At 39.3% G+C, this 18,572-nt stretch overlaps 1 long non-coding RNA gene across 3 annotated transcripts; it reads left to right on the forward strand.

Annotated features, from left to right (window-relative positions):
- The first annotated feature begins 2,383 nt into the window (after positions 1-2,383).
- LOC137071676 (uncharacterized) lies at positions 2,384-6,542 on the forward strand. Of its 3 annotated transcripts, none has more exons than XR_010904464.1 (6): positions 2,384-3,339; positions 3,453-3,507; positions 3,772-3,881; positions 4,018-4,730; positions 5,858-5,928; positions 6,002-6,542. It is a non-coding gene; the product is annotated as an uncharacterized lncRNA (long non-coding RNA). The 3 variants fall into 3 exon arrangements; XR_010904466.1 differs by having other exon boundaries at positions 4,018-4,108; positions 6,002-6,540; XR_010904465.1 differs by lacking the exon at positions 4,018-4,730 and having other exon boundaries at positions 6,002-6,539.
- The last annotated feature ends 12,030 nt before the right edge of the window (positions 6,543-18,572 follow it).

An 18,572-nucleotide genomic window follows, 5' to 3' on the forward strand; every position in this document is an offset into this window, starting at 1 on the left:
GTATAATGTTATTCTCTCACCTGCTCTTTTCACCTGCTCTGTTTTCCACTGTTTCTCCTCACACAACAACTCAAATCCTATCCTCTGATGGTTGTTCTGTCTAATCCTGGCCTGTCCCTTATTGTGTGTCATAATTGCATGGCTGTGGTCTGCCATATGAGTATTAATAAACATTTATAATTTCCTCAGCGTCCAAACTGCCATTGCGATCCATTGTTTTCCTATGGTTGAAAGTCACGGCACTCCCTCTCGTTATGTCACTTCCGGTTTGCGCATTTTTAGATACGGAAGTAAAATTTTCTTACAAAAACGACTCAAAAAGCCTTATTAGCGTTTTTACAAGTATATTTTAAAGAAATTCTAAGTCCTACATTATTTTTCTATACACTGACTCACTGGAGTCTCTAACCTGCAATATGCTATTTAAGTTTTGTTTCTTTATCCCTTTAAAACCGAATGTGTCGTCAACGACACAGCCAACCAAGCTGTACCTAGTGTACTTCACCTAGTGCACTACCAAGTATACACTACCTAGTTTATTTCACCTAGTGTGTACTACCTTGTGTACTTCACCTGGTGTACACTTCCTAGTGTACTTCATCTAGTGTGCACTACCTAGTGTTCTTCATCTAGTGTACACTACCTAGTGTACTTCACCTAGTTTATTTCACCTAGTGTGCACTACCTTGTGTACTTCACCTGGTGTACACTACTTAGTGTGTACTACCTAGTGTGCACACCTAGTGTACTTCACCTAGTGTACACTACCTAGTGTACTTCATCTAGTGTGCACTACTTAGTTTGCACTACTTAGTGTGCACTACCTAGTGTGCACTACTTAGTTTGCACTACTTAGTGTGCACTACCTATCGTGCACTACTTAGTGTGTACTACCTAGTGTGCACTACCTAGTGTACTTCACTAGTGTGCACTACTTAGTGTGCACTACCTAGTGTTCACTACTTAGTGTGTACTACCTAGTGTGCACTACTTAGTGTGCACACCCAGTGTACTTCATCTAGTGTGCACTACTTAGTGTGCACACCCAGTGTACTTCATCTAGTGTGCACACCCAGTGTACTTCATCTAGTATGCACTACCTAGTGTACTTCATCTAGTGTGCACTACTTAGTGTGTACTACCTAGTGTGCACTACTTAGTGTTCTTCACCTAGTGTACACTACCTAGTGTGCACTACTTAGTGTGCACACCTAGTGTACTTCATCTAGTGTGCACTACCTAGTGTACTTCATCTAGTGTGCACTACTTAGTGTGTACTACCTAGTGTGCACTACTTAGTGTTCTTCACCTAGTGTACACTACCTAGTGTGCACTACTTACTTACACACTACTTGCACTTGTACTTCATCTAGTGTGCACTACCTAGTGTACTTCACCTAGTGTTCTTCACCTAGTGTACACTACTTAGTGTGCACTACTTAGTGTACTTCACCTAGTATGCACTACCTTGTGTACTTCACCTAGTGTGCACTACCTTTGTACTTCACCTAGTGTGCACTACTTAGTGTACACTACCTAGTGTTCTTCACCAAGTGTGCACTACCTAGTGTTCTTCACCAAGTGTGCACTACCTAGTGTACTTCACCTAGTGTACATTACTACATAGTGTGCACTACCTTGTGTACTTCACCTAGTGTGCACTACCACTGGATCTACCACAAACAAATAACAAAGTGCATGATTATGGAAAGGCAGCAAATTCTGAGGAGCTCAAAATGCCCCTCAGAAGGAGCTACCACCTGTATTGCATTACGGTGTACTCAAACTATAGCAGCTCTCTCCCACATATTCTGCTAGTGTGAAAACACCCTACTGGCCTCACTAAATAATCTTCCACTAACAATTTAGAGTTTTTTTCAAAATGGTCTCACTTTCATCTAATTACAATACACGCCTGTGAGTAAACAACTAAGACTGGCCTACCTGAAGCATCCACAAATAACAATTGAGTGTTTCAAATAACAGTCTCCAATTCACGTTACATCCTGGCTAGAACCTGCTTAGTTACGGTGGGGAGTCAGGCTTTGGCCATGGGACGCTACAGTAGAACTGATGTGTTCTGGCTCGATAAAACAGTCCATATGGAAAGGCAAGGCAAGGCAATTTTATTTGTATAGCACATTTCATACACAATGGCAATTCAAAGTGCTTTACATAGAAATTAATTAAAATAGTGATAACATATGCATAAGAAATAAGAATATCATATGTAGGAATTAAAATAAAAACAAGGCCAATTAAATAGTTGTAAATAGAAATTGAAATAAATAAAATAAAATATATAATGGTGAGTAATAGATCCCTATCTGCCTGATTTCAAATTTGGATACCTCTATCTGAGATGGAGGAGATGGAGCAGCCCAGCAAACACAGTACGTTGTGACAACGTCGTCAGTTAGTCGTCATTTGGTCAGCGTGACATTACTTTATGACAACGTTGTGAGGACGTCGTGGTAAAGTTCCATTTTTAAAAATTTTGGCTAACGTTCCAGAAACGTTGTGGGCACGTCCTCAAAAGACGTCGCTAGTTTATCCCTCAGAGAACGTTGTAAGGACGTCGCGGTAAAGTTCTATTGTTTTAGAATCTTGGCTAACGTTCCAGAAACGTCATGGGCACGTCCTCAAAAGACGTCGCTAGTTTATCCCACAGAGAACGTTGTAAGGACGTCGTGGTAAAGTTCCATTTTTTTAGAATCTTGGCTAACGTTCCAGAAACGTCATGGGCACGTCCTCAAAAGACGTCGCTAGTTTATCCCACAGAGAACGTTGTAAGGACGTCGCGGTAAAGTTCCATTTTTTTTAAATCTTGACTAAAGTTGCAGAAATGTTGTGGGCACGTCCTCAAAAGACGTCGCGTGTTTATCCCACGGAGAATGTTGTAGCGACGTGGCCCACTGGTCTTCATAACTTTCCAAATTGCATTATTAATTTACAAGTATTATCAAATGTATGCCATTTTGATTTATATGGGACATTTACTTAATTTATCAAATATTCTAAATGAATCCATGTTTGCAAATCGTATTGGCAAAAACAATAAAAAATCTAACAAAAGAAAAAAAACACAATTGTCCCACTATCACGTGCGGTGCCGGGAGTGGCATTTTGCATCTGAGCGGGTCATAGAACTTCAAAATGAGTTCTAAATTCATTATTTATTATTCTTGATTTGTATTCATGTAATTCTTGCTGCGTGACTTTGACGTGGTGATGGGTCAAACACTGGAGCGGCGCGGAGTTGCCATGGAAACGGTGCAGCAACACAACAGACAAGCCGCAAAACTTCCTCTGTCGTTGTTGTTTTCACTATAATTTCAGGTGAGTTGTCTTTAAAGTTACACAAATAATACACACAACTGTTACTGACATTTTCCTGACATTTCTTATGTGTCATTGACACGCTTCTGTTCTGTTGAATATTTACTTTATAGAAATGTAGAGTCTTTGGAAAAAAGTCCGTATAGCACATCAACCGTTTTCCGAACAGTAAGTTAAGTTAACGAGGCTAACGTTAACTCTATAAAGTTAATCTCTTGTTTAGGCTTTGAGTCACATGTGTAAATGTAGTTTTATCAAGTTTTTTTTTTCTTCTGGGAATTGAATGGGTCATTGAAGGTGGCTAATTAATTCAACTAACGTTAACGTTATGTGTTTGTTGTTAATCGACGAAGCCACTTACATTAACTTAATATTAACACGGAGCGCGAAAAAAACGTGTTAACATATAATAAAATGTTCTGTGATTTTCAGAAGGGACAAAATAACCCCTCTACAACAGAGGTGAAGCTCCCAGCAAGTTTCCAACATTTCTGAAGGAAGCTGCTGAAAGAGAAGTAGAAAACACAGGTGAACTGAAAAAGGTGATTGATTAACCTTGTCCATTTTTAACAATATTTCAACCCATTCTTTCTCTTTTCTGCATTTAACCTTTGCTGTAGCTTCTTTCCTTTTAATAAACCTGGCGTTGTATAATTTATATATTTGGCTCTGATAAAGTGTTGATGCTTCCATGCTGATGCCCTGCAGCCTGCACTGTAAAGTTAGCAGAGTTGGAGCAGATCTCCTGTCGGACAACATCTCTTAAATGGTGAGGATTTACTCACCTGCAAGCCATCCTATGTGTAAGTTATATGACATTATTCTTTCAGACGAACACAATCAGAGTTATATAAAGAAATGTCCCGGCTCTTCCAAGCTTTATAATGGCAGTGAATATTGCTTGGTTTGCTTGGTGATATGCGGTAGGCTACGCAAGTCGACTTGCGCTAAAAAGGGTGACCCCCCCCATGCTATGTTTTGTTTTGCTCTAATTTCTGTACTTCTGCGTTCGTCAATACGCATGCGTCAAGGGTTATTCTTTTTAGCGCAAGTCGACTCGCGCATTGCTGACCACTGGAAGCTAGTTATTTTAGTCTATAAAGTTTTAAATATGGATATTTTTCTCACACAAACATGCCACTTTGCTTCAGATGACCTTTTTTAAACCCCGGAGCTGTGTGGCGCAATTATATGATGGATAGATGCACTTTTATGGACTTCAAAAATGAAGCATTCACTGCCATTATAAAGCTTGGATTAGCCAGGACATTTTTAAATATAACTCTGATTGTGTTCGCCTGAAGAACCTAGGGATGGCTTGGGGGTGAGTAAATCATGGGATATTTTTCATTTTGGGATGAACTAACCCTGGCATTATCACCATGTGACTAGTAAGTAAAACCTCAAACATACAATAATGTTCAAAAGTTTGGTTTTGGTACAATTCTTTGAAAAAGGTCTCTAATGCTCACCAAGATTGCATTTGCTTGATTAAAAAAAATCAGTAAAATCTAATATTGAAATAATATTTAAATTCTAAATAATTGGGTTCTATTTGAATATATTATAAAATGTAGTTTATTCTTGTGATCAAAGCTTAATTTTCAGCATCATTACTCCAGTCTTCAGTGTCACATGATCCTTCAGAAATCATTCTAATATGAGGATTTTATTCATCAAAGAATCCTGAAAAATGCACCATGGTTTACACAAAAATATGAAACAGCACAACTGTTGTCAACACTGCTAATAATCATAAATGTTTTTGTGAGCAGCAAATCATCATATGAGAATGATTTCTGAAGGATCATGTAACACTGAAGACTGGTGTATTGATGTTGAAAATTCAGCTTTAATGACAGGAATATTAAAATAATAATAATAAGAATAATAATAATTTTACAATGTAAAATAGCTGTTTTCAATTTAAAGGGTTAGTTCTACCAAACCTTTAAATCCTGTCATCAACTCCTCTCCCTCATGTTGTTACAAACCTGTAAGACCTTCATTCATCTTCAGACAGCAATTTAATTAACACTTTCAAGGCCCAGAAAGGATGTAAAGACATCAATAATTACAACGTTAAGGAGACTGGCACAGGCTAGATCAAAATTGTGGAATTAAGTTATTTTTGCACACAAAAAGTATTCTTGTTGCTTCGTAACATTAAGGTTGAACCACTGGAGTCACATGGACTATTTTAACAATGTTTTTACTACCTTTCTGGGCCTTGTGTTGCAGTTTATGGAGGGGTCAGAAAGCTTTTGGATTTCATCAAAAATATTTTCATTTGTGTCTGAAGATGAACAAAGGTCTTACAGGTTTGGAACAACATAAGGTGAGGAATTCATGACAGAATTTACATTTTTGGGTGAATTATCACTTAAATATATATTACAGTTTGTACTGTATTTTTGATCAAATAAATGCAGCCTTGGTGACTGTTGAGTAAAAGAGACTCTTTCAAAAGCATAAAAACACAGATTAGCAACATTAATAAGGTTCTCCTCTGTTTCAGCTGCCAGAAAATGATGAAGATGTGACAGTGTAGCTCGGGATAAGGAAGAGGAGGAAGAGGAGGAAGAACATGTAAGTAAAAAAAAAAAAATTATACCTTTTTAACAAAAAGCAATACACCTACAATAGTATGGCTTTTTTTCAGCTTCCAGTTTACAAAGATCCAAAGTGAATATATAGAGGCCATCCTCCTATCCTATCCTCAGAAGACCCTGCCCTCCGCTGGTGGGGTAAGAAAGACCCTCTTCCTCTTCTCTCACAGCTCTCCATCTCCCTCTGCCTCATCAACACTGTCTGAAGCTTTTTCCACAGCTGGGACACAGTCAGGAATGAGAGGTCTCAGATTCTTCCTGAGAAAGTCATCATGCTCATTTTCTTGAACAAAAAAAAAACCTGTTGATGTATATTTTGCTCCAATAACACAGAAAAGATGCTAGGACTCTATGTAGTGTTTTTTTACATATTTCTTTATGAACGTAGGACTATAGCTCAAGGACTATATATCTTTTGTAATTGTCACATTGTTCAGGTTTAGCTACAGGTAGTGAAGCAATAAAGCACATCACCACCAGACATTTGTAGCAGGTGCCTCACAGGACACGCAGGACATTTCTGCAAATAAAAGTAATAATAAAGAAACTGATAACTCTTTTTTTCCATGTCTTTTTTGTGCTAAATTATTGAGAGTAGTACCAATATGAGTATTGATACGTATAAGTGAGAAAATCCTTAACTACTCCCTAATAAGACAATAAAATATTTTAATAATTGGTTACATTTCTTATGTTGTTTGTTTAATTAATGAATGGACGTGTTACATTTCTGTACTCATAATTTGTTGACACTTTACACTGTTTAAATGTTGACTTAATATTTGTACAAAGTAACACTGAATAAATGCTGATTATTAAATTAATGCAGTGTGGTTTTGAGCCATTTTCTATTACAATTTAATAGGGGTTTGTATCGTTTTTTATTATCTACGAGTACATAATCCCTAAATATATTAACTAAAATCAAAACAAATGTATTAATAAGGTTTTACAGCAGAGAATTCAATGTTTGAGTGTATCAGTTCTATGTGGATTTCAAGGTTATGGACCAAGCACATCTTCATTTCCCGGACTAAAGGTGAGATTATTCAAATAAAGGTGGACGTGGTATTTTGGTCGTTAGGACGTACCTGCCACGTTCCAGCGACATATCATAATCACGTCGCCACGACGAATACAGGAATCACAAAGTTACGTCGCTGGAACGTTACCTGGTATGTCGCTGCGACTAATATGGTCCATTGAGGTTACGTCCTCACAACATGCCAGTTTGGTCGTTGAGACGTGATCATCACGTTATAGCAACGTACCAGTATAACGTCGTCACGACGATTATGGGAATCACAAAGTTACGTCACTGGAACGTTATTAGGTACGTCGCTACGACGAATATGGTCCTTTAAGGTTACGTTCTCACAACGTGCCAGTTTGGTCGTTGGGACGTGCTCGTCACGTTCCAGCAACGTCCCACTATAACGTCGCCACGACGATTATGGGAATCACAAAGTTACGTCATTGGAACGTTATTTGGTACGTCGCTACGACGAATATGGTCCGGTCCGGTTACGTCTTCACAACGTAACTGTGTTAGCTGGGAGGTTCACAATGTCTCCTTGACCTTACAAGTTGGTCCAAGACGGGCTCCTGTAGGGGTCGTTACCTTTGCCCCGCAGGGCCTCCCCTTTCCTGAGTCCGCTTCACTGTCTGCTACTGCAAGCAGAATGAAGCGAAGCATGCTGCTCTCCTTTTCCAATCTCTTCCAGTCAGACAGCTCTAACCAAAAATAATATTCAACAGATGCATAAGAAATAAAAATACACAGTTGCTACGAGAATTAAAAATAATAAAATTATGAACCAAAGATAAGAACAAAGGTAAACTAAAATACTTATAAAAGAATACAAGGATCATGCATAGAGAAGATAAGGTGCAATCAGTCTGACGTACAGTGCTCAGAGCTCATTCAGTAAATGCTCAGCTGAACAGATGTGTTCTGAGTCTGGATTTGAATGTGGCTACTGTTGGAGCACATCTGATCTGTTCAGGAAGCTGGTTCAGCTGCGGCTGGCATAATAGCTAAAGGCAGACTCTCCTTGCTTTGAGTGAACTCCTGGTATTTCTAACTGACTTGATCCTGCTGATCTGAGTGATCTGTTGGGTTTGTATTTAATCAGCATATCTGCGATGTATTGAGGTCCCAGCTCATGGAGTGATTTATAAACAAGTAGTAGAACTTTAAAATCAATCCTAGATGTAACTGAAGCCAGTGTAAAGACCTGAGGACTGGTGTGATATGGTCATATTTTCTGGTTCTGCTCAGAATCCTGGCAGCAGCGTTCTGTATGAGCTGCAGCTGTCTAATGGTCTTTTTGGGAAGGCCGGTGAGAAGGCCATTACAATAGTTTCTCTAAGTCTTGCCTGGAAACAAAGCATCTGATTCTTGCAATATTTTTCAGGTGATAGTAAGCTGATTTAGTTATTGCTTTGACATGACTACTGAAACTCAGGTCTGACTCCAAAATCACACCAAGATTCCTGACTTGATTTTTTGTTATCAGGCCTTTAGCCTCAAGATATGCGTTCACCTTGAGAATTTCATCTTTGTTTCCAAATGTGGTGATTTCAGTTTTGTCTTTGTTTAACTGAAGATAGTTTTGGCACATCCAGTTGTTAACTTCATCAATGCATTTGCACAGGGAGTCAATGGGGCTGTAGTCATTAGGTGACAGTGCTAAGTAGAGCTGGGTATCGTCAGCATAGCTGTGGTAAGCAATATTGTTCTTTTTCCTTATTTGGCTTAGCGGCAGCATATAATAATAATAATAATAATAATAATAATAATAATAATAATAATACGTTTTATTTATATAGCGCCTTTCCAGAGCTCAAGGACGCTTTACAATAAACAAACAACAATAAAGCCAAATGACAAACAGAGTAGACAGAACAACAGTAGGCAATTGAGAGTGCAAGTATAATAATACAGAAATCGGAGTGAGAAAAAAAAAAAAAAAAACATCTTTAAGACCTATAACATTCAGAAAAGAGGTGTGTTTTGAGCATGGATTTGAAATCAGAGATGGTGGCAACAAAACAGAGTGGTCGGGGTAGAGAGTTCCATAATTTGGGTGCTATTACACTGAATGATCTGCCCCCCATTGAAGCAAGGCGATGCCGAGGGACAACGAGAAAGTTGGAATCAGCAGATCGTAGAGAGCGAGTAGGGTTGAAGGGGAGAAGCAAGTCACAGAGGTAAGGGGGAGCAAGGCCGTGCAGAGACTTAAAAGTGAGAAGAAGAATTTTGAATTTAATACGGTAAGACACAGGAAGCCAGTGAAGATCATGCAGAATTGGGGAAATATGAGCAGAACGTTTGGTGTGGGTGAGCAGTCTGGCAGCAGAGTTCTGAATATATTGTAATTTTGAAATGGAGCTAGCTGGTAGGCCAATGAAAAGTGCATTGCAGTAATCAAGACGTGATGTGACAAACGCATGGATGAGTGTTTCAGCATCAGAGATACTGATAAAGGGACAGAGTTGAGCGATGCAACGTAGATGAAAGAATGCTAATTTGGTGACGGAATGAATGTGAGAGTGGAAAGATAAAGAGGAATCAAAAATGACACCAAGATTTTTAACAGTAGTAGATGGTTTGATAAGAGTGCCAGCAGTCTCACAGGTGAAGTTGGTGGGAATTTTATTAGTGAGTGATGAAGGTCCAGTGAAAATAATCTCAGTTTTGTCCATGTTGAGTTTTAGAAATTTTGAATGAAGCCAATGTTTTATTTCATGTACACAAGCAGAGATTTTGTCAGTTGTGAATGATAAAGTGGATGTACAGGTAGTGTATAATTGAATGTCGTCAGCGTAAAAATGATATTTAAAACCATGACGGCGTAGGATCTCACCAAGAGGTATGATATAGATTATAAATAATAATGGCCCAAGAACGGATCCCTGAGGGACACCTTGCTTCAGGGGGACAGTGGGTGAGCGGAAATTCTGAAGAGAAACGTAGAACAGTCTGTCAGAGAGATAGGAGGAGAACCAGGAAAGAGCAGCACCAGAAATACCCACATCCGAAAGGCGCAGAATGAGTATACAGGTTAAACAGGAGAGGTGCTAGAATTGACCTTTGTGGGACTCCGCATGTCATGGATGTCCACTCAGATTTATGGTCTCCTATACTCACATAATAACCTCTCCCTTCTAAGTATGACCTGAAACATTTGAGGACCATCCCAGAAAGCCCAACCCAGTTTTCCAGCCTGTATAGAAGTATGGTGTGGTCAACAGTGTCGAATGCAGCACTGAGGTCGAGTAGAACCAGAATTGATGTTTTGCCTGTATCAGTATTTAAGCGAATATCATTTATAATCTTTATGAGCGCTGTCTCTGTGCTGTGATGCGGTCGGAAACCAGACTGAAAATTGTCAAAGTATCCGTTTGAGAATTTGCTCAGCTGACTGAAAACAACTTTTTCAATGATTTTGCCTATGAAGGGGAGATTTGAGATTGATTTGTAGTTGCTAAATATGGAGTTATCCAGATTCCTCTTTTTTAGAAGAGGCTTAAGTATTGCAGTTTTAAGGGAGTTTGGAAAAGTCCCATAGAGAAGTGAGAAGTTCACATTTACACTTACATTTATGCATTTAGCAGATGCTTTTATCCAAAGCGACTTACAACTCAGGAGAACAGGAAGCGATCCGTCAAGAAGAGGCAACGAAACACAAAAAGTGCCCTAAATACTAATATTTGTATACCGCTCAGAGTAGCAAAAACCAGAAAAGGGAAGAAGAAAGGAGAGATAGAGGAAGAAAGAGTTTTTTTATTTATTTTTTTATGTAAGATTAAGTGCTTGTGGAAGAGATGAGTTTTTAGCTGTCTTTTGAATGAAGCAAATGATTCTGTCGTGCGTATGGAGGATGGAAGATCGTTCAAACCAACCAGGAACAATGAAGGAAAAAGTTCTAGAGAGGGATTTCATGCCTCTCTGTGATGGTACCACAAGCCTTCGCTCATTAGCTGAGCGAAGGCTTCTGGTGGGGGTGTAGACTCTAAAGAGTGAGTCGAAGTATGCGGGTCCTGAGCTTGTGGAAGATCCATAATCAAGAGTCAAGGCTTTGAATTTGATCCGGGCAGTGAGTAGTAGCCAATGCAGAGAGATGAATAGAGGTGTGACATGAGCCCTTTTGGGCTCATTGAAGACAAGACGTGCCGCAGCGTTCTGGATCATTTGCAGAGGTTTGATTGCACAAGATGGAAGTCCAGCCAGAAGCGCATTGCAATAGTCAAGTCTAGAAATGACCAGGGCTTGGACAAGAAGCTGTGTTGCATGCTCCGTAAGGAACGGTCTCATTTTCCTAATGTTGTGCAATGCAAACCTGCATGACCGAGCTATCTTCTTGGACCGAGCTGTGGTCTTTGAAGGACAGCTGGTCATCAAAGATTACTCCAAGATTTCTGACCGACCCTGAAGGAGTAATCAAAGATGAACCTAGCTGGATGGTAAAATCGTGTTGTATGGTGGGATTAGCAGGGAAAACCAGCAGCTCAGTCTTTGCTAGATTGAGCTGCAGGTGATGTTTTTTCATCCATGCCGAGATGTCCGCCAGACAGTTTGAGATTCGTGCAGCTACTGTGGGATCATCTGGTTGAAATGAGAGGTAGAGCTGTGTGTCATCAGCATAGCAATGATATGAGAGGCCATGTGTCTGAATGATGGGTCCCAGTGATGTAGTGTAAATGGAGAAGAGGAGAGGTCCAAGCACTGAGCCCTGAGGGACCCCTGTGGTCAGTTGATGTGTTTTGGATACCTCTCCTCTCCAGGCAACTTTAAAAGACCTACCTGTGAGATAGGACTCAAACCAGTGGAGCGGAGTCCCTGTGATGCCCAGAGATGAGAGGGTGGACAGAAGATTCTGATGATTCACAGTGTCAAAGGCAGCAGATAGATCAAGGAGGATGAGGACTGATGATTTGGATGCAGCTTTAGCCAGCCGCAGGGCTTCAGTAACTGACAGTAATGCCGTCTCAGTTGAGTGGCCCTTTTTGAAACCTGACTGGTTTACGTCCAGTTGATTAGACTGTGAGAGGAAAGATGAGACCTGGTTGAACACAACTCTTTCAAGTGTTTTTCGCAATTAATAGTAGGAGAGAAACTGGTCTGTAGTTCTCTACAAGTGATGTGTCTAATGTGGGTTTTTTAAGCAGTGGGGTTACCCGAGCCTGCTTGAATGTGGTGGGGAAGATGCCGGTGCAGAGAGATGTGTTGATGATGTGTGTGAGTGCTGGTAAGAGTGTAGGGGAGATGTCTTGTAGAAGATGTGAGGGGATGCGATCTAGAGGACAGGTAGTGGGATGGCTGGAGAGGTGAAGCTTAGATACTTCATCCTCAGTGAGTGTAGAGAAGGAGGAGAGAAGAGGTTTGGCTGTGGATGTGGCTGACTCAAAATTGTGTGTGTGTGGAGGTGTGAACTGACTGCTGATGAGTGTGTTTTTTTCTGTGAAAAAATTGGCAAGATTGTCTGCAGATAGAGAGGTGGTGGGAGGTGGTGGAGGGGGACAGAGGAGAGAGGTGAAGGTTCTGAAAAGTGTGCGAGAGTCTGAGGTGCTGTTGATTTTGTTTTGAGGATTTAGCTGTATGGACGTCCTGTGAGAAGGAAATGAGCAGAGATTGGTACTTACTCAGGTCAGATGGGTCGTTTGATTTGCGCCATTTTCTCTCTGCTGCCCTAAGTTTGGTACGGTGTTCACGAAGAACATCAGATAACCAAGGGTTAGAGGGAGTAGCGCGAGCTGGCCTAGAAGACAGAGGGCAGATAGTATCTAGACAAGAGGTTAAAGTGGAACATAAAGTGTCTGTTGCAGTGTTGACATCCATAGAGGAGAATTGTGTGGGTGACGGAAGAGAGGATGACACAACAGAGGAAAATACAGAAATGATCAGACAGTGCCACATCCTTAATAACAACTGATGAAATGTTTAGACCCTTACTGATAAGTAAATCTAGAGTGTGTCCACGATTGTGTGTGGGTCCATGTACATCATGTGTCAAATCAAAAGTGTTAAGAACAGTCATGAGCTCTTTTGTTGTACTGGATTCAACATTGTCTATGTGAATGTTAAAATCCCCAGCAATAGCAAAACAGTCAAACTCTGAGGAAATTATTGATAACAGTTCTGTAAATTCCTCAATAAAGGCTGGAGAGTATTTCGGAGGCCTGTAAATAATGATAAGCAGGATGCGTGGAGCACCTTTTAACACAATACCCAGATATTCGAAAGACAAATAGTCACCAAATGATACTTGCTTACACTGATAGACATATTTAAAAAGAGCAGCAACACCAAAAAGGCAGCAAAATCTGAGGGGCTCAGAATGCCCCTCAGAATGAGCTACCACCTGTATTGCATTACAGTGTACTCAAACTGTAGCAACTCTCTATAATTATTCTTAATTATTTGTATAAACTATAATACTGATCTGCCAACATTGTCGCTATATGATAAATTAAATAAGCTGATAACATCACAGTTTTCTCCAGAAAGACTGTACAGCCGAATCAAATTTTGTTGCAATATTTTCCTGTTTAACACTGTGAAGCTGCATTGAAACAATCTTCATTGTAAAAGCCCTATATAGTGTACACTAGGTAGTGCAAACTAGGTCAAGTACACTAGGTAGTGCACACTAGGTGAAGTACACTAGGTAGTGCACACTAGGTCAAGTACACTAGTTAGTGTACACTAGGTAGTGTACACTAGGTGAAGTACACTAGGCAGTGCACACTAGGTGAAGTACACTAGGTAGTGCACACTAGGTGAAGTACACTAGGTAGTGCACACTAGGTGAAGTACACTAGGTAGTGCACATTAGGTGAAGTACACTCGGTACTGATTTTGTGTGACAATCCATTAAAACATATCTTTTTATTTATTTATATAAGTTAAAAAATATTATAAATATTATTACTAATACTATTATCGTTATTATAATTCACAGATGATACAGCTACTATTACGATTGTTAACATGAATACTATTGCTATTACTACCACCTCTGCTACTATTATTATTATTACTAATACTATTATCGTTATTATAATTCTCAGATGATACAGCTACGATTACGATTGTTAACATGAATACTATTGCTATTACTACCACCTCTGCTACTATTATTTTTGTTGTTATATTTATTATTATGATGACTACTGCTACTAAAACTCTATTATTACTATTTTCTCCCCCCCCTTTTTTTCTCTTTCTTTTTCTTTTTCTTTTTTTTCTCCTCTCTTTCTCCTCTTCTGTAAGTGTATGTATATCATTGATCCCCTACCTTGTAAAAGTTATTATTTTGTAAATTTGCAATTTTGCTCAATAAAAAAAAAAAAAAAAAAAAAATATGATGATGTTGAGATGTTGAGTACTGACATTAATAAACAGAGTAAAATTATATTTATTCTAAAAAAAACAATTGTTTTGTTACAAAATTACATTTTGTTGCCTGGGGTCTGTGGAGATTCAAAGTGTAATTCCCAAACAAAGACCAGACTTAAAACACTCTCTACGATGAATTTATACACCAGTTCTAAATTATGCTGACTAACCCCGCGGGCACTGAGTTTCCTAAGAAGAAAAAGTTGCTACAAGCATCTTTTAAAAATGTACTCTGAATTTTCAACAAAGCTCACGTGAGAATCCAGAATTGAGCCCAGATATTTAAAATTCTCCACAGTTTCAACTTGTTAATCCTCAAGTGAAAATGGTTGTATCATCAAGTCTCGTTTTATACACAAGTAATTATTTTGTCTTAGCGACATTAATTTCTAATTGGCTAACATGACACCAACTTTCCAAGGCCTTAGTGTGAGCCAGATATGCAGCATCAAGTAGAGGGTTTGTTTGATCCAGTAGGCCAACTAAGGCCATGTCATCAGCGTATTTAAATAGTCTAAAATGTTCCTCCTTAATCTTGAATTACCTACCTAGTGTATTTCACCATCTAGTGTATACTACCTAGTGTACTTCACCATCTAGTGTATACTACCTAGTGTACTTCACCATCTAGTGTACACTACTTAGTGTAGATCAACACCTAGTGTACACTACCTAGTGTACTCCACCACCTAGTGTATTTCACTATCTAGCGTGCACTACCTAGTGTACTTCACCTAGTGTAATTGACCTAGTGTGCACTACCCCACCCTACTGGCCTCACTAAATAATCTTCCAATAACAATCAAGTTTTTCACAAATGGTCTCACTTTCATGTAACTGCAATACAGGCCTGTGAGTAAACAACTAAGACTGGCCTACCTAAAGCATCCTCTAATAACAATCGAGGGTTTCAAAAAACAGTCTCCAATTCACGTTACATCCTGGCTAGAACCAGCTTAGTTTTGGTGGGGAGTCAGGCTTTGGCCATGGGACACTACAGTAGAACTGATGTGTTCTAGCTCGATAAAACAGTCCATTTAGAAAGGCAACAAATTCTGAGGGGCTCAAAATGCCCAAGTTCACATTCAGATTTGTTAGTGATTACTGTCCCTCATCTTTGTCAAAACTGGCCCAGATATATTTTTTAAGAAAACTGGGCCACATTTGCTGCATTGTATTTGGGCCAGTTTAGGTTCACACCCTGGTTAACCAGTGCTGACTTTGCCCTACATTTCCAAGGCATGGCCCAATTTTGGTGTATTGTATTCGGGCCATATTTGCTATGCCATGTATGGACCACTTTAGGTTCACATTCAGATTTGCGAGAGATTACTGTCCCTCACCTTTGCCAAAACTGGCCCAGATATGTTTTTAAGAAAACGGGGCCATATTTTCTTTGCCAAATGTAGCCCAAATTTGGTGTAACGTATTCGGGCCATATTTGCAATGCCATGTGTGGCCCACTTTAGGTTCATATTCAGATTTGTCAGTTATTACTGTCCCTCCCCAGATAGCAAGCATGTTTGGGCCACATGTGGGTATTATCTGGCACATATGGCCCAGATATGGCATGGCTGAACAGATATGGGCCAGAATGTGACCATATTTGTTTTGCCATAACTTTAAAATCTGCGGGAAATGTTCTCTTGGTTCACAACTCATTTTGAGGTATATGGCCCAGATAACAATGTACACATGAGGGCCATATGTGTTTGAGTTATGGCACAAAGTGAGAAAGGCTGACTTGTGGTAAACCTTTGGTTAGGATCGACTAATGGTGCCGAGGTTTCACACCTCAGGTGGTTGCATCTCATTAGTGGAAGGAATCTGACTGATACTACGGCACCATTTTCTCATCTGTTCTCATGAGTTTTCGGTCACGCATATCTTCAGGTATGTGAGGTTTTGGCATTTCAAAGTCTTTTAAAGGTTATTTTGTGCAGCATTATGTATTTGTTTGAGGAGGGTGTCGAATTAACCTCAGTTGAGTGTATTTACCATTTCAATCCTATGTGTAATGCAGCACACAGTCACCGAACGAGTCTTTGATTGATGATTTAAAACTCTGGACTAGTTTTCTTGCATGCGTCCGTTTTGATCTTACAGTGTGACATGGCTTGCAGCACTGATTATGTTTGTACAGCCTGACATGGAACAATCGTGAAGGACTATAATAAATCTAAACGTGTGCCCCCGGGTTAAGTTTTGTTTTGGCCGCAACAAAGTTAATTAGTTTTTTTTTTTTTTTTTTTTTTGGCGCAAAAAATAAATTTATAAATTCAAATCTTAACCTGGCTAATAATAATTACAATTATTAAAAAAAGTGACAAATTGAACTATCCCTTTAATTTAAGATTTATTTTAATCATAATTATGCAGACCTAGCTTCCAGGTTGTATTGCAGTTAATATTATTTAAATGTAACTTTTTATTGCAGGTGCAGTTGGTTGAAACAACGCCAGTCCCAGCAACACACTTCCAACACTGATTAGTTTCACAATTCCCCAGTGTGAGTGTCCGTGCTCACCACCAGAGGGCACTCCAATCCGGACTGTCATTCTATCATAAACTACATTACCCATTATCCTTTGCCAGGACTCATTAGCACTCACTGCTTACACCTGTGTCTTATTATTCTGTTTTCCGTCTGGTTATCTCTGTTATTCACTGTGAAGTCTTGTTTTGTGTACACTGCATTTCTGAGCATTTTCCTCGGTTTCATGTCTCTTGGTTTGTTGGATTTTTTGCCTGTTTCCCAGATTACCCGTTTGCCTGTCTCTCCTGTCTTGTTTGCCTTTTTGGAATTTTTGCTTGTGTATGACCTTTTGCCTGCTTTTGACTACGATTGTGGATTAAATACTGCATTTGGATCTCCTACATTCTGTCTCAGAGTGCTTCTTTACAATTAGAGACTTTTTTTCTCTTTTGAAGTTTTTGTTTATTATCTTTAGCAAGTTACTGTGAGCCCTCCTCCCTTCTACTTTAACTCTCATTGCTAGTTTAGCATAATACACACTTGTAATTTGGTGTCACACTTTGAATGTTATTTATATTAATATAACAGGTTCCTGATTAAATGTAAAGATTTGTCAAACGTAAATTATTGAATACATTTTTGTTGTTGAGTGTTGTATTTACAATGGAGTTAATAAGACTTTTACATAATGCTCAAGTTGCATGTGGGCCACATAAGGGCCATTAGATTTTTAAAAAATTCAGCCGTACTAAAATTCCATATAAGGCCCATATAAGGGCCACATACAATTGTATTGTTTGGCTCACGTTTGGTGGAGTTATGGCACTGCTTTGGCTGTGCTGTGGTAAAGAAGAAGTGGGCCAGATCTGGGCCGGCAAACACAATCTTATCTGGGCCACATCTAACCTGTTTATCTGGGCCAGATCTGGGCCAAAGGAAATTTGCTGACTGGGTCTCCTTAGCAAAAACTGGCCCAAATATGTTTTTACATAACTGGGCCACATTTTGCATCCTCAATCAAGAGTGTTTATATGGTCATCCTCAGCATTCTAGCTACAAGCAAGACTCAAAATAACTGAACTGCTTAGCAAATTTCAAGTAGTAATTTCCATGCAAATACCAATGGCGGTATGTATTTCTCATTCATTACTACTCATTAATCCTGTGCAGCTTCTATAGCTTTCATGAATTTGTCTATGGCCTAATGTGTTCTCTGTTCAGGGGACCTATTGTAGTTTTCATATCACCTTTTGTCTCCATGTGGCCTACTGTGGTTTTGCTATGTGTGCTTCTTGATGTAAAAGAAAATATCTCATGCCTGCACCCCTAATCATTGTGCAATTTTGTATTCTCCAATGAGTATCCCATGACAAGATGGCTTAAAACTAATCAGTGACAGTTCTACTGAACCGCAGACCATCTTCTCATCTCATCTGGTATACCAGACATTTATTCAGGATCATGTGCTGCTACAACGGCAGCCGAACGTGGTGGGTCCATGATGGTCTTCAGCACTTCTAATCCTATATAAGTTGCAATGCTTGATTGAGCATGCTCCGCTAACTCTCGTAATCTTAAAGGTATATTTCTAATGCAAACTACTGGTGGTGGTGGTGGTGGTTTTTATATGCTCTAAAATCATAGTTATGCCCATATCTACCCCAATCAGATCTAAGTGATCTGCTAATTTCTTTTTACCATAGGTAACCTCATGCAATTTCTGCTTCTCAGACTAACATGACCT

Source organism: Pseudorasbora parva, chromosome 3 (genome assembly GCF_024679245.1).
Source record: "Pseudorasbora parva isolate DD20220531a chromosome 3, ASM2467924v1, whole genome shotgun sequence".
Classification (NCBI taxonomy): Eukaryota; Metazoa; Chordata; class Actinopteri; order Cypriniformes; family Gobionidae; genus Pseudorasbora; species Pseudorasbora parva.